Source organism: Lepisma saccharinum, chromosome 14 (genome assembly GCF_977018435.1).
Source record: "Lepisma saccharinum chromosome 14, izLepSacc3.1, whole genome shotgun sequence".
NCBI lineage: Eukaryota > Metazoa > Arthropoda > Insecta > Zygentoma > Lepismatidae > Lepisma > Lepisma saccharinum.
In genome coordinates this window covers 17,622,084-17,639,885 of record NC_139242.1, presented here as the reverse complement: position 1 = coordinate 17,639,885, position 17,802 = coordinate 17,622,084, and the positions used below count along the sequence as shown (strand labels likewise).

General features: G+C 38.9%; 1 protein-coding gene across 3 annotated transcripts in view; it reads left to right on the top strand.

Moving 5' to 3' along the window:
• LOC145998704 (uncharacterized) overlaps positions 1–17,802 on the top strand; it is a 61,738-nt gene that overhangs the window by 8,825 nt on the left and 35,111 nt on the right. The gene's annotated exons all lie outside the window — the stretch shown is intronic.

Here is a 17,802-nt window from a genome sequence, read left to right as displayed (position 1 = left end):
TGTGATATCTGTTAGAAACGCCAGTTGTTTAAGGAAGTCCATACTCTGAAACTGTTCCTTCAGTAAAAATAGAACGTATTTTAATAAAAATACATAAAATTAATGTATTTTCCAAACTGGCTTCGCGGGCCGCAAAAAAAGGCATCGCGGGCCGCATGCGGCCCGCGGGCCGCCAGTTGGAAACCCCTGTTCTAAATCAAAGTAAATAAAAAGCCATTAACATATATAATGATGGGTAGATGCTGAACATTTAGTAGGCTTGAGAACATCAACCTATTTACTCTTGGTCCTTTACCCTCCTCTCCTCTTAGCAAATAAGGTGGGCCAGAAACTTAACTTAAAGGCCGTTTGCTAGTCTTTCCCGACGTTGACAAATGCAGCAAATTGTCTCTGGACTTTCCGCTCTGTTACGAGTAAACAACTGTAAATAAACACCAATGGTGAGGAGTAAATTAGCACCTACTTTGTGTCGAGCAAGCCACATTCTTTTCTTGAAAGCTCGACGCTATTAATGGCAAGCAGTGTTACCAGATCCTGTGCATATTCACAATGTCTATGCAGTCTAAATTCCCCTAACGCAATTGTCCCCTGTTTCATTTTAATGGTAAGAAATTTTCAAATGAAGTTTTAGGTTTTTATATAATTCACTAAGAAATAATTAAAATCATATGTAACCTAATGTGCAAGGTTAATATTCAAAATCAAATTGTCAGATATAATAATATTGTCACGTACATGTATGTTGTTGGTTCTTATTTTCTTAAAAAATGTTCTACCATTTATTTATACGACAGCCTATCGAATTGTGTACTGTAGCGGTAGAAATATGCGACGTAAAATAACCAGTTAAATGGACAAAAAACATTAAAATATACTCGAACAATGGAAGAATAACAGCGTCTCTTCGCAGCTTCGAAAGATAAACGATTGACATAATAATGTAACCTATATCTACAAATGATTTGTACATTTTTTCAATTTTTTTGAGATATTTGGGCTTGACAAAAATCAGATACTTTGATCTTATCTATGTCGTAGTACGATAAGAACATAAAAGAACGTATTTGTAAGAAAGGTTTTGAAATATTCATCTGTCCTTTTTTCCTGGTGCTTGTATTGTCTCATAGAAGACAAATGCAATGGCTATACAATAGATTTAAGGTTTGAAAATGGAACTCTTATCCATATATTGTCATCACCCTATATGCGCACTATTCAAGATTTTTAAAGTTACAAATGGCATGAGTAGATCTAGTGGTTTAGTAATTAGTAATTATGAAAAGAACTAGAAGTGAGGAACATAAAATACCTCAGGATGAGAACATAGTAGCTGTCACTCAAAGTGGAAGTTGTTTGGGACTAGAGCTGCCGTCAACCCCTCTTAATCATTACCTCGGGTTCAAAAACCAACAGAGAGAACCCAGCGAATATTTGCTCGCAGGGGTGCCCATCCCCCTCCCCCCAAAGCCAATGGCAAAATCATGACATGCGTGCCCCCCAAATCATATCATTCGCGCCCTCAAACCATATCGTAATCCCCACAAAGTATTTAATTACGACAGCGTGTCTACCGAAAGCAACTTTTTCTTAGCTTTACAGAACACTATACTTGATCTGCCCCTCCTCCCTAAACAGGGGCGTCCACCACTCAAGATCGCCACTAAAATCGTTCATCATAATCCCCCGAAAATAGTTTGGATGAATGCGTAATAATTTATGTCTATTTGAATGAAATACCATGTTACATTGTCCATATTTTTTAATTTTTCGATTTTCGAAAAAAACTTAAAGCTAACACTGATTGGTTAAATGTGGTAAATTAAAATATATAAATATGCATATAAATAGTATTTTTGAGTGGGTTTATAAAACTCAATTTGAGTACTTAACACAAATTGTTACACAACTTTAGATAAAGATAGAATAATTCAACCTTGGCAAACCAAATAATATGTCCAGCGGGATGAGTGATTCAATTTGTTTCACGGGACATTACAAAACCCTATCTAGAAATTCTTAAGTTCACGACGATAATAGAATACAGTTCCTCTCTCAAATAACTCACCCCCAGCCCCACCCTCATTTTCTTGGAGTAAATATAATTATTTTAGTAACAACCCATAATCCATAACAATAATTACGTGGATTTTATCTTCAGTGCAAATTTAACTTGTTAAAGTAAAATTTTCCTGTGAAAAGAAGTTAGAAATGTGGAATCGATATATTTTTGTTCCAAATGATTCACCTGCTTTAAATTAAGCAGTATACCAACCTTAAGCATTATATTTTTAAGATGTGATTTTATTAATTAATATTGAGAATATCACTTATGTCTTGTAATGCAGCTATGGTATAAAACTTTACATTCACCTCAGTAAAGCGCCAACCACGCATTCTCGCAACACATTACTGCGAGCGAAGCGAGCAAGAAAATTTTTACATCCATTTCTTTGCAGGCTTTCAAGAATATTAATTTAATGGAGTGTCAATACTTTATTAGGATCCCGCGATATTTAGTCTCTTCCAGCTTCTCTTTTGGCACGATAGGGGTCGAAAACATGTGGATACCATATCGCTAAATACAATCTCCAAAATTTAATATTCGAACTCTCTCTCCACTACAGAAATCTCTCGACAATCTAAGCTTTAACACTTTATCAAGAGCTTCCCATCTCCTCCTTTGAATTTAATACTCAATCCTACCACCAGAATTTACATGCCAATTTTAGACTTAGCCTACTGCTGATATTGAAGAGCGGATATTACCTCCTCCAAAAAAAAATTCTCAGTCGGCACACCAGAATTTTCGCAACAGTCTAAGACAACAGAAATACACAAGAATTGGATACCCCCTCAGTTTATTGCTCAATCCCCCTCTAAGTAAAATACCAGCCATAATCTAAGACCTAGAGTTGGATACTGTCCCCCACCAATGTTTAATTCAAAATTCCCCCCCCCCCAGAACCCAAGTGTCAATTAAGACCTAATATGTAAGAGTTGGATATTTCTCTCCTCCCTTCGATAATACTCCTGAACACTTTCCTTACTTCATCTAATGGATTAAATATGGTGCATTTAAGATGTAAAATATTTACATATATTTTGGAAATATACGTGTATATAAATGTTGAATTTTATATTATTTGAAGGAAAGAAAACAACAAAAATCTCGATGGCGCAACCTGCGCCATAATCCCCCCCTGTGGGCACTCCTGCTTGCTCGAACCTTAATGAAAGGTGTAGAGATGCTTACAAACTTCAGCAATCTCTACAATACATTGGAAGAGGTGACTTTTTTCACAATAGATAAGGAAGGAGTGAGTAGTGGGTTCAATTCATGACAATTGTGCCATGGCTGCAACCTTTGAAAGTAGATAGCTATTAATGTCAAAATTGGTTTCATAAACACACGCTTGTAAGATCAAATACAGTTTATTTTATTACGCATTTGAGTTTGCATGGAAGAGGCCTCCGCCTTGTAACCAAAAGCTCCCGGATTCGATACACGCACACAGTAGTTCGGATCCTACTTTAAACTCTAGGTCAAGTCCCTATCAGCCTATCTGTGCATAAAGTGGACTCAAAACAGAAACTTTAAGCAACGATGGGACTCTGTGACCTGGTCACGCGTCACGCACTGAAGAAGGCAATTGGTACGAGTTTGTAAGAGGATTCACGCAAGGAGAATCCTGGATTCAAAATTTGAATATTATTGGATTAGGATTCAGTTTATTTCGGATTCAGATAGATCGCCATTCCTGGTTGAACGTAGAAACGAATAGCTTCGTTTAGGTTCTAAGAGTCCCTCCAATGTTAACTTTTTGGAACGCTTCGCGGAATTCCTTGGCTCTCATTCGTAAGTGCTTCCAATTTGTCGGTTGCTGTAAACAGAAAATGCGATAAACGGTTGGTAATCCCTTTTAGGCGCAGTGCGCAGTTTCATGGACTTCACAACTTATTGTGAAACAGGAAAGGTCAGAACATTTGCAAAGATCAAAGTTCAACCCGCAATGCTGCTCGTGGAATGTATCAACCGTAAAAGGAAGATAATAATATCACTCCACATGTGGAATGAATTGCAGGCACCGCATTTGTAAATATTTGTAAAACATAGTTTCACATATTGCTACGAAGTTCAATAGAACGTACATAATATAACACCCGAAATAATCAGCTTCTAAAGCCATACTTCACCAGGTTAACTAACATTAGTTCAAGAAGAACCCGAACATATGGCAATTAAAATATTCAATAACCTACCAAATGATATTAAAGCAGGAAATATGACAAGTTTCAAAAACATTTTTTTAAAAAATATATTAGTTAATAAGGAATATTATAGCGTTAGTGAACATCTAGATTGTAAATTATAGAAATTTTGTAACTATATTTTTTATCTGAACTGTACTGAACCCTCCAAATACCAATGTATATGGTTTATATGGAGTAATGCAATTCAAATTCAAACATCCTACAGAGTAAAGACTGTAGGCTATATTGTGGAAGCTAATCAGGTACATCCAGCAAGAAAATGCAGCAGTGAAAGCAATCATTCTGCACGCTGAGAGAGGACAACTGCCAAAGAAGAAAACTTGCCATTTTCACTTTGGCCATTTTTACTATTGCCATTTTTTCCGTTTGCCAGTTTTTCCTTTGCCATTTTTACCGGACACCTTCACAGATCGTCACGCTAACAGCGAGAACGCGGAGGGCGCTCGGAAATACTACACGGAATACTATACTCAACCTTGGTTGAATGGCTAAGGTGACATTTGGTGCTGGTATGGTGCCTTTAACGAAGACATCGGACCAAGTCTGACCTGTATTTAAGTAGCAAAACTGTGCGTATGGCACAATGTTGAGAACAAATCGTGAAGTGAATTTATCATCTAAATGTGAAACAACAATTCTGCAATATGAAGGTATTAGGAAATGTGACTATCTGTGAACTAGACATCGTGTGTTCAGTTGTGACGGAGTGCAACACTGCAGCAGACTTCCTTATCACTAGACCTCGTAATTTTAGGTTCTAAAAAGTGTGGTTTAATTTCCTAAAATAGGTTTTAAAAATCATAAAATTGGTTCGAAAAGCCCTAAAAATCTTAAAATAGGTCCTAAAAATCTTAAGTTAGGCTCGAAAAATCCTGAAGTAGGTTCAAAGAAACTTAAAATAGTTCAAAATTCCTGAAAAATACTGATTAGGTATAGAATCCGGCAATGAAAATGCGACATCTATATTCTGAAATACGCACTATCTTGCATAACGTTATGTGTATTGCCTAACCCTACGGCGATGACAGAACATCATCCCCTTTGGAAACTTGCTATTAAAATCCACTCTTCGCCGTATAGTTAGGCAACAATCGTTTTCCATGTTATCCACAGCGAAACTCCGCAATTTTGTCTCTGAGGATCTTATATGCTGAAAATAAACTTTCAACAAAAGCATAGTCAGTGGTGCAAATTTCAATGCTGAAATGATAGTTTGCAAGGCGTGAATGCCACAAAGCACCGAAGTGACGCGAAAGTGAGCAGGACAGCACAGATCAGAAGTTTGTACTGTACAGGTAACAGTAACACCAGACATTTTGCACACCATGGACTTGCAGGAACGAAAATACAACAGAAAGGTCCAAAACGTTGTTACAATCACAAAGTAACATTTACTTGTAAAATCGGTTAAGTTGGTTCAAATTTCGTGAGTGAACGTTTTCCTTGTGAAAGCAAAAGAGCTATTGTTCTGCAAAGCAGTCTCGTGATAGGAGTGGGAGTGAGCTCAATAAAGGAAGCTAAGCTAGACATAACAATGAAACACAAGTCGCAGTCATCAGAACAAGACATTGCTACTAACCTGGATTCATGAATTATTAATATCAATCCTTGTGGAAACATGATCACCCTAATTTTTATTTCGATACTTAATTGTGTCAAATAGAAAAACTTATTTTCCGCCATACAATACTGTTGTGCCCAACTAACTTTTCATGATAATGAATATGTTCCTTGAGCAGACAGAGAGTTGGCAACATTGCAGCCGACTAGACAGCATTGAGGGTGCAAGCCCAGTCACTAGCAGGGGAGGAGGGTTCGTTACCGACATGTCTGCCTGTTAATTTGGTGTGTCTCGGATCATAAGAAAGCTCCCCCCGCCCCTCGCTACTTGTAATGGCTTCTGTGTGGGAGTGTGTCAGCACGCGACAGTCAAGGCTTGTAAGAAGTTGACAAGGCCAGACAGCAGACGCAGGAGTGGGTCACCGATTCAAGGCATTTAACAGTCAACGAGACGGGATCTTTTCTCCCCTTGTCTTGCTGCTATTGCTTGTTTCTCTTTCTTATCGTCTATCTATGCCAGCGTCATAAAGGATGAAAACAGACCAAAAAATTACTCGACACGGGAAAATCAGTAAATTATCATAGCCAAATTCTGCCTATGTACATAAAAATTCGCAGCACAGGCGCGCCACGGGTGGGCCACGACTCATTCAAAATGAAATTACGCTGGCCGACCCGGTAATTTGTAATAAGAAAATTTCGTGACAAAATTAAAATGAAGCTGTACAAATAACGATGAATATGTTAGGAGACCTCACAAGATTAGAATCCATATCTCTGGTTTCGAAGAGCACACTTCGGGCCTCCCCGACGGCGCAGTGGTAGCGTCGTCGCCTTGTAATCAAGGAGTCCCGGGTTCGATACTCGGTGGAGGCACATAATGGTTCGGATCCCACTTTAAACTGAAGGTCCAGTTCCGATTAGCTTTACTGTGCATAAAGTGGACTTAAAACATCAACTCGATGAATCGAAGAGCCTGCCTGAAACTTGACCAATTTTCAATTGAAATTTGAATTGGTATAACTTGACTTTCTACTATAATTTAAACTTCCTATTATTGAATAATGGGCTCCCGCGTAGCCAAGTGGTTAGTGCTCTCGCCTTTTGTGCGAGCGGTCCCAGGTTCGATTCCCGGTGGGTGCCCCCAAAGAATTTCGGCGTTGACCCAGCGTCGTGAGGACTTCAAGAAGCTACTTCACAAGTAGTAGCGGACTCCGGTCACGAAAGCCAGAAAAACGGTGGCGATGGGAATCGATACGCTGACCACGCGTCACCCAATGAAAAGCCGCTCTGGCAGGCCCTGGCCCTTCAAGGGGCTGTTATTATTGAATAGTAAATCCTTGGTTAGATCACATAATAAAAATGTGAATATTGACTTGGTTTATTAGACTTCACCTTTTTGCTACTTTTAAATAATCGCGAAGATGAGAATTAGTAATGATATGATGAAACTGATGAAGGGACACTCACAAAGAACACACATGCCCAGGGGAATTCTAATTTGGGATGAAAATAGTAATATTAACCTGTCAAGCAATACTTGTGCATCCCACTGAAACACAGGAGAGCCAAACCAATCAATCGTTCATTACCCATTGTAGTCTAAGGTAGGTCTTGATTTTTCGCAGATTGGAGAATGAACGCTCAGCTGTAGCCGTCGTGACTGGAATCACACACAACAGGTGAAGCAAACTTCTAATGTTGGGATACAAGGGAGGAAATTTGTACGCCTCTGCTGGATTATCTGGTGTAGATTTTTCCAATAACCAGAATTGTCTCCATAACTTGAGTTCCCCTTCTAATGCTAAAATCTTCATAAAATTTAGCTGCCTGAATTAAATCTTTAGCTGGGTCATCATTTTCAACTATGAATTTCGGAATTACTTTCTGTAGAGTGCTTAAGACTTCAATCTGGTTTCTTTGAAATCTATAATCAAATTCAGATATTAAATAATCCAGAAATGGGACGAACACAACACATCTGAAATAATCGATGACATTCTTTGAGGGAATATTTGACCTGTGCAATTCTTGGGATTTTTACATCAACATTCAGCTCTTCAGCGAGTGCTTTACTTTCCTGAAAGACGCACTGTTCTTTCTTATATCCAATAGCGATGAGTAAACAATGTAAAGTAAAGATGAGAACATTGTCGAAAAAGTGATTCTTACATGACGGAAGAAAGAACAGGGAGAAACTTTACAAACGATTTATGAAAGAAACATAGTCCATGTTCGAGGGGCACAAACTTTCAACGATGTTCGGGGACACCTACTTCCAATGGTGTATGGAGGGCACCAACTTTCAACAATGCACAGGGGGCACCAACTTCAAATGATGTTCGGCACTCAGCACCACTTTTCAAAAGTGTACACATACTTAATAAGATTTTTTTTAATTTTGTAAATTTCATATTACGAGTATAATTTGCTCGAGCATTGGGGTAGGACACGTGCCCCTGTGCTCCCCTCTGGATCCGCCACTACTTGTAAGCAGTGGTATGGTCATGGATTTCGTAAGGAGAGGATGGGATCTATGTCCCCATTTTCAGCAATCAGTCCTATATTTTGACATCTTTTCCTGCGTTTAACGCCCTTTTTTTTTTTAGGGAAGATTGGTCTAAGGGGATTATGGTCCCCCCTTCTAGTGCGTCATGTATATGGTGACCATACGTCCCGTTTTGACCGGGACAGTCCCGTTTCAGAGGCATGTCCCGGTCGTCCCGTCGATATTATTAAAATACCACTATTTGTCCCGTTTTATAAAAGTCTAGGGGTTAACTTGAAAATGAAACATATATTTGAGAGATATTTCGTGTCAAAAAAAATTGTTGATGGAATGTTTATACTAGTGTCATGGCTCTATACCAGTTCTACTGTGTCAAGCACTTCATAGAAGACAAAATGTTCCGTTGTTGTTGACAATATTCAAGCAGACAGATGTAATGACTGCTTTGTGTGTGTTCCGATATTTGTAGAGCAATGAATAGGCATGGCCAAGAAGCCTTCGCGTAATTTCAATACAAATCTGCAAAAGAAATTTAAATTCCTGCATCTTGAAATAAATTGAAAACACAAATCTCGTGTTGTGTGTCTGGTATGTGAGGATTTTTATGAACTGTTGGTGAAGAATAAAGTTGTTCCTAAGAAGAAGATCAAATCTTCTTATGATTACTTCTGGCACTCCTTAACTTCAGCGTCCGGCTAACATCAAATATTGATCAGAAGCGATCAGAAACACTATGTATAGCATGGATAGGCGACCGAACGTACCACCGACAAAACGTACCAGCGACAAAACGTACCTACCACCTGATCGGCTACCTTCTAATGAGTCTAAAAATATTTGCGATGGAACAAAACGTACCACTTGATGGTTTTGCTGATTTCCATCACACTTTATCCACGCTTTGGACTGGCAAAATTACTATATTATGCATATATAGCTATTTTGGCCGGTTTAAAATCAGATGTTAAGCTGTCGTCCACATTTTTTCTCTTGTTTTATCTTTTCGTATTTTTTTCCATTTTCGTTTTAGTTATGTCAGTTCTAACCTAACCTAACCTAACCTACCCTAACCTAACCTTTGTCGTGTAGGTTGCCTAGAGTATCGTTGTAAATCTTGGTAATTGGCGTGTCTTCCTCTCGAACCCTTTTCTTCGCCTGTTGCATACGCTTCTTCACATCTAACTGAGCACCATTCGGGACTCCACAAACGTGATCACTTCTCTTTTGATTTTAAGTTCAAGCGTTTTCCTTGAAGTTTTACGTTTTGTCGCTGGTACGTTCTGTCGGGACACCGTATAGCATACCGAAATTATAATACAACGGGAGATCATACTTCATTTATTGCTTTATGATGTATCATATATGGGATTCATACTTTAACAACAATCTTATATATATATAAATGATGTATGTGTGTTTGGTCCAGATTTATGCTCTCGAACGCCTGGAGCAATTTCAACCAAACTTGGTACACATATGACTTACAATCTGGAAAGAAATTCTGTGTGGGGTAAGACACCCCTGGCACCCTCTAGAGGTGGGGGTGGCATGTAAAAATAATCGAAAGCGACCGATATTAGTGTGGTATAAATAGCTTTCGGGGTCGCTAAGATGAATAGTGACACTCCCAATGCCGTTGAATTTATTTATTCTTGCTCCTGGAGGTGAAACTAAAAATGTTGTTTATAATTAAGTTTTGAGTTAAATTAATATTATATTGAATTTGTAAAAGATTTTACTTTATAATTTGTATACTACTACTTGCACTTTTAAATATCTGTGAATAAAATTAGTTACATTTTACACTATAGTTAGAATTCATTATTTTCCTGTCTAATAGAAGATTGGGATAAATAAATACCCGGGCAACGCCGGGTAATCAGATAGTAATTTTATAATTAGGCCTGTTTTACGGAAAGCGGAGGATGGGGGGGGGGGGTGTAAATTAACCTTCTTGGGATGTCCCGTTTTGGGGACAAAATATTATGGTCACTTTAGTTATGTATGCGAAAAATTCATCGTATCCTTTGTTACCGACGATTGTGCATCGTTAGTAATATATCGAAAAGGATATACAGAACATATTGTAATGGATAGATGACATTACATAGGCAAGAACACACATTAGTGTAAAACAGTTCAAGATTTTCCCGGACAGCCTGTAAAACGAATTCGCCCTTTATAGTAGTGACGGCGACAACCCAGCAACAAGCTCATCTTTCTTGCTGTCTGTGCAGATAGGAAGCAGCCCCGAAGACGTGAGAGAAAATCACGCATGCTCCTCTGCAGACACGTTCACAGCGTGCTTGCTTGTCGAGCATGTGCGACGGAGACCGGTGGGAATTTTGCAACGCCGCGTCTTCAGCAAAAAGAGGAACCGTGTTTCAGGATTAGTGCTTTCTCCGGCATTTCTGAATAGCGTTTCACCGTCAAGGTCGATACGTTAAGTTAAATTGTTTCCCATGTTTGATTTTTAGGGTTGGGGTTCGTGAAAGTAAAGTTTAAGTCCACTTTATGCACAGATAGGCTAATCGACTCGACCTACAGTCATAGGCGTGCTCCAGTGGCGTACACTGAGTCAAAGGACTGGCTTATCTCACTATGTCACAAGGTCCTAGGCTATGAATAGAAATAAGTTTACCAACTCCTAAGAAATCAGGTTGCCAACTCATAGGAAATCAGGTTGCCAACTCATAAGAAATCAGGTTGCCAACTCACAAGAAATCAGGTTGCCAACTCATATGAAATCAGGTTGCCAACTCATAGAAAATCAGGTTACCAACTCACAACAAATCAGGTTGGCAACTCATAAGAAATTAGGTTGCGAACTCATAGAAAATCAGGTTACCAACTCACAAGAAATCAGGTTGCCAACTCATAAGAAATCAGGTTGCCAACTCATAAAAAATCAGGTTTCTAACTCATAAGAAATCAGGTTGCCAACTCCTAAGAAATCAGGTTTCCAACTCATAAGAAATCAGGTTGCCAACTCATAGAAAATCAGGTTACCAACTCACAAGAAATCAGGTTGCCAACTCATATGAAATCAGGTTGCCAACTCATAGAAAATCAGGTTACCAACTCACAAGAAATCAGGTTGCCAACTCATATGAAATCAGGTTGCCAACTCATAGAAAATCAGGTTACCAACTCACAACAAATCAGGTTGCCAACTCATAAGAAATTAGGTTGCGAACTCATAGAAAATCAGGTTACCAACTCACAAGAAATCAGGTTTCCAACTCATAAGAAATCAGGTTGCCAACTCATAAAAAATCAGGTTTGCAACTCATAAGAAATCAGGTTGGTAACTCAAAAGAAATCAGGTTGCCAACTCCAAAATCACCATCATCATCTCACTGATATGAATAATTTTATTTACTATTTCTGATCCATTTTTCTCCCGTATGTTATTCTCTAGACTTCAAGCTTTGCACATAGCCCATCTAGCCTAGAATATACGCTCCTGGCGTGCGCAGACCCTCTGACTAAGGGGGGCGGGGAGGGCAAAAGCCCTGATGAAAGTTCAATCGGAGAATGAACTCACTGTTATATTGTATAGATGGGTATGGAACAGTGTGTCCGGACCCACCGAATATTACTGTATTAGAAGAATTCAAACTTCCATGACACCAATGTACTTTGCCCCCTCATTTATTTCCCCTCTCAGTGGTTCAGATAGTATTTTACATATAAACCTGGTTTCGTACAGCACATTCAAAACAACTACACATTTCCAACAGTGACGGTGATTAGGGGGCAAGGGGGTTACTTTCCCCAAGCCCCACACAGTTTTTGTCCACCGCACTATGGCCCCTTAATGCTAAGCCTTGCCTACAAAGAAAAAGTAAACTGCCCTTGCCCCCCTCCCCACTTTTGATACCCAATCGCCGCTACTGATTTCCATTGTATGGGCAATTTATTCTGCAAACACATAGAGGTAACACAACTAACTAATAAAGTATGGGAGTGTTAATAACAAGAAATTTGCTAAGAGTTGAGTTGTTTTGTTTAAGTCCACTTTATGCACAGATAGGCTAATCGGGACTGGTCCTACAATTTAAGCAGGGATCCGGACCACTATGAGTCTCCATCAGGTATCAAACCTGCGACCCCTTGATTACAAGGCGACGACGTTACCACTAAGCCATCGGGGAGGCTCTGAAATTTACTAAGAGTACATCGTTGGAACTTTATTCGGCTTGAAAATATATATTTTTTAATAGCATAATATCGTTTAATAACGGTGATAAGATTCGCCTGCACTAAATTTCTAAGTGAGAGTATTAGAGGGGAAACTGACCCTCTTTCCCCCCAGTGTGGATGCCTATATCTACAGTGGCATGCGAACCACCACGTGCCTCACACGCTGTCGAACACCTTGATTACAAGGCGACGACGGGATGAATAAAGAGAAACAGCTGAATGTAGAAAGAAAGAGAAACAGCTGAAATGAAGAAAGAGAGAAAAACAGCTGAATGAAGAAATGAAGAAAGAGAACTGAATGAAGAAAGAAAGGGAAACAACTGAATGAAGAAAGATAGAGAAACAGCTGAATGACGAAAGAAATAGAAACAGCTGAATGAAGAAGGAAAGAGAAACAGCTGAATGAAGAAAGAAAGAGAAACAGCTGAAATGAAGAAAGAGAGAAAAACAGCTGAATGAAGAAATGAAGAGAAAGAACTGAATGAAGAAAGAAAGAGAAACAACTGAATGAAGAAAGATAGAGAAACAGCTGAATGAAGAAAGAAAGAGAAACAACTGAATGAAGAAAGAAAGAGAAATAACTGAGTGAAGAAAGAAAGAGAAACAGGTGAATGAAGAAAGAAAGAGAAATAGCTGAATGAAGAAAGAAAGATAAACAGCTGAATGAAGAAAGAAAGGGAAGCACCTGAATGAAGAAAGACAGAAAACAGTTGAATGAAGAAAGAAAGAGAAACAACTGAATGAAGAAAGAAAGAGAAACATCTGAATGAAGAAAGAAAGAGAAACAGCTGCATGAAGAAGGAAAGAGAAACAGCTGAATGAAGAACGAAAGAAACAGCTGAATGAAGAACGAAAGAAACAGCTGAATAAAGAAAGAAACACGGGAAGACAGAAAAAGAAGCGGAAAGAATAAAGAAGGATAGACAAACTTTAATATCATGATGTGCGTTGTATTGTTTGAAACAATAGTTCCGAATTTTTAAGTCTTCAACCATACGTCATACTTGTTCGTAAATTTCATACAATTAAGAATATTTCAGCACACATTATTGGCACCGATAAGTTAGAATAATGATTTTGTTGTAAAATAAAACGTTACTGTTCCTGGCACGAAATATTATTTACTCCCTCATTTTGCTTTGCCTCTTAAAACGCCAATCCCTAACACTTTTTGTTACCACGTTTGGTTGTCATTTTAAACTGCGTATTTTGTTCAATTATCCGGCCGTTACCAGTGTCAAAATAATATCCTTAATCCACCTTTGAAACACCTGTTCACCTTATTGGTGGCGTTGAAAAATTCACATCCCCGCCCCTCCCTATTTAATGACTTAAAATTACGGCTGAGCCGATTCCAATTCTAACCGATACCGACGCTTGAAAATTGTAACAATTGAATGTGATTCAAAATATTGATTAATATTAGTAGGTGAGTATTCCATTCCAAGTATAAGCATCAATTTTTCAAAATATTCAAGAATAATATGAAAACAATAAAGTTTTTCCACACAATATTGGTGCAAACAAACGGAAACTAATAGTTTGCGTGAAAGCGTCGTGCGTCATATTCACGGACCCCGTGAAAGACCAAAATTCGAGAGAAGTATCGGTAAATGAAATCGAACTGATACTTTCCAATACCGATACATCGGAATCAGCTCAGCCGTACTTGAAATATACAGTAAAACCTCGTTAATCCGGACTAATGTGGGGGATAAGTTGACCGGTTTAGCGAAAGTCCGTATTAACTGAAATAACCTAAAAGAACAGTAGAAAGTGCATTGAAACTCCGTTTATAGCAACAAAACACTATTATTATGGTGTATTTAAAGAGCATAGGCCAAAATACACTGTACAGTACAGTACAAAGTCTGCGGGAAACAGGATTTCATCAGTGGTTGACTGCCTTTTCTTTGGGAAGTTCTCTTGTTGACTTCTAGCCACATTTAAAACCTTGCATTCTGCTTTTTTTTGCCTCTTGCCTGTCTGGATTAAGCGAAGTCCGACTTATCGGGGTCCGGATTAACGATGTTTTACTGTATCACATAATTTTCGTCATATTTAAAATTGCCATTCTCCGTTGTTAGAAACTCATATTCACTAACACTCCGATTTCATCTTAGTGACGACTTTAGAATCGATGGATTTGCAATCTCCGTGATCTCTCAGTAGATTTTTTTTAGCATTTCTGAGCACATTCCCTCTATTGATAAAGACTTCTGCGATAAAATTAATAACAGTCATTAAAACACCACCTTGTCTGCGTTCGTCTTCTTTGGAATGGAAGGATAGTGCTGAATGGACGCATTAGAATTCAAGGCACGAAGGGCGAACCTACAACAACCAACGTAGCACCTGCGCTGTCCTGCTCTAAAATAACTCATTCCGTGTTCATTCATGGAGACGTAAGGCGATTTCATTGAGGAAAAACTTGCACCGACGTCCTCCCACCTTCGTTTCTCTATCAGCCTGTATTCCAGACTATCTTTTCATCTCCCCGCTCCCTCCTTTCTGCTTGATAAACACACCAACTCTTGGTTTCACAGGTGTTCCGAGCACACGTGAGGACATTTTTATGTGACTGTGTTAGTATGAAAGACGCACACTTTCCAAACATGTCTATGGGCAACTTGTGCTTGTGGGTTGTGTCTGCGATCAAGCGTGTCTAGACTTTCGGCCCGCTTAGGGAACGACCAAAATTGTAGTTGTAATGCCCTGAACATGTTGGAATGTTTAGTTTGTTCATTCTTTAAATTTTGTCAACTGTTTGAGAGTATCACAGACAACTAGAAAAACGAGTAGACAGGCTAACCTGTAGATGTCACCTGAAAACGAAATTTGCAAAAATGATCAGTTTAATAAAATGTATGCTGGGCGTAAACAGCCAAATGTAAAGCTCTAAGTCCAATAAAATTTGTTGATGATTATGAATGATCAATTTATCAACAGTCTCACAAAAGCTTAGTAACAGGATAAAGAAGCATGAAGAAATCTAGAATAATACCCATCCGGGTCCTTAAATTTGTAAATTGCTGTGAGTGAGTACAGTGGGATCTATGAGTATTACGGTGCAAATTGTCCATCACCATGTTCGTGCACTTTATTTGACCCAATAAGAGGTTCAAGAATTAAAAGAAAACTCAAAAAAAGCTGTTGACAACTTCTGCACCAGCATACATAAAAATTCATCTCTTAAAAACGCATAGGATGTAAGAGAAAAATTAATGGAAATAGTCATGGACATTTGCATGGTAATACTCATGGATGCCATTCTACAAGAAGAATAAACCTTTTATTAAGATTAAACGACAGTTTAGTTTACCACGACTAGTGGTTGTCAGAGTCTCTCGTTCACGAGAAGCGTAGGGTAAGCTTTTGTAGACAGGTGTATGTACGTAACAGAGTTCGTAATGTGCTAGACAATTATACAAGATAATAAACACCAAATTGATGCGTACTTATCTTCATCATCATTAAAGTTCATACGTTGGCAAGACTCAATCTTGTAGAGTGCGCCAAACAATTCCTTTGAAGTCTATTATACACTCAGACAGGCTAGTTGAGTCTCACAGATGGCGTGATGGTAACGTCGTCGCCTTGGTCCCAGGGTTTGATTTCCGGTGGGGCACACGATGGTTTAGTTTGTTCATTTTTTAAAAAAAATGTCAACTGTTTAAGAGTATTACAGACATCTAGTATTACAAGGACTTTCAACGAGTTCGAGTTTTAAGAATTAACGCAAATTAAAGTAAAATCATATGGATGTATGGAAGTAGATGAAAGGAAGGAGGGCCACAAGGGCTAATAATAATAGGAAAGGAAACAAACAAAATACACTGGAAAAATTAAAAATTTTCGCGACCTCGAGCCGCATCTTCAGCTGTAGAGAAAAAGGAAGATTGCTGAAACGGAAGTGCGAGTTCGACCTGCATAATTGCCAGGTTCAGATCGAAGTTATAGGCGGTACAATGGGTTTGAGTTGCCAGGGTTACGGTGAAGACCTCAACAGCAACTATGGCGGAGAAGGAGACCTTTGGAACGGCGTAGCTGGCGGAAGAGGCACTCATTCTCATCGAGTATAAATATGAGAAAAAGCCACTGTCTTGTGGAGAGGAGGGATTCTCAAAGACTAGGGGAAAATACCCCGACAGAAAATTAGCCTGCTTGGAGGCTTAGGTGGCAGACCCATCACCAAGATCGGGTGCTGTGGGCCAATAACCCGCACACTTTAAATCACACTATTAAAGAAACATCAACAAGAGGAAGAAAAAAATGATGCAGTGATGCGAAATGTAATAGGAGGGGAAAGACGTGGTATCCAATGGGGACAGAAAAACAGACTAGAATACCTTGATTTTGTAGACGATTTGTGCTTCTTGTCTGAAGCTGATATGCAAACAAAACTAGCAGATCTGATAGAAAGTGCAAACAAAGTAGGACTTGTGATTAACTCCAAAAAGACCAATGCACTGAGGATTAACTCCACAAAAACAGACCTTTAATATTGGTGAAGAGATTATTGCAAATGTGGATAGCTTTACTTACCTGGGTAGTGTGGTGGCAAAAGACGGAGGAGCTGCACAGGATGTTTCTCAACGTATCCAAAAAGCAAATGGTACCTTTGTGAGGCTTTATCCAGTATAGAAAAACAAGAAGATATCTATCAAGATCAAACTTCGTATTTTTCGAAGTAATGTTAAGTCTGTTCTGTTATATGGGTCTGAGACATGGAAGGTAACAAAAACGTTTACCTGTAAACTACAGACCTTCAATAATCGCTGCCTGAGAAAAAAAAATTGAATATCTTTTGGCCAGAAGTGATTCAAAACTAAGAACTTTGGAGAAAATCTGGAGAAACCGAGGTATCCATACAAATAAAGCGGCGAAAATGGAATTGGATAGGGCATACGTTGAGGAAGGAAAATGAGGCTGTCGAGAGAGAGGCACTAGACTGGAACTCGCAGGGCAGAAGGAAAAGAGGGAGGCCTAGACAGACGTGGCGAAGATCTGTTCACGCTGAGGCCTTGGAGGAAGGAAAGAGCTGGAATGCAGTGAAGAGAATTGCCGTCAGTAGGACCAGATGGAGATGCCTTGTTGATGCGCTATATTCCACAGGGAACAACAGGAATTAAGTCAAGTCAAACAAACAAAATACACTGGAAAAATTAAAAATTGTTCCAAGTCAACTTTATGCATAAATAGGCTATTCGGGGCTGGACCTACATTTTAAAGTGGGATCCGAACCGCAGTGCAAT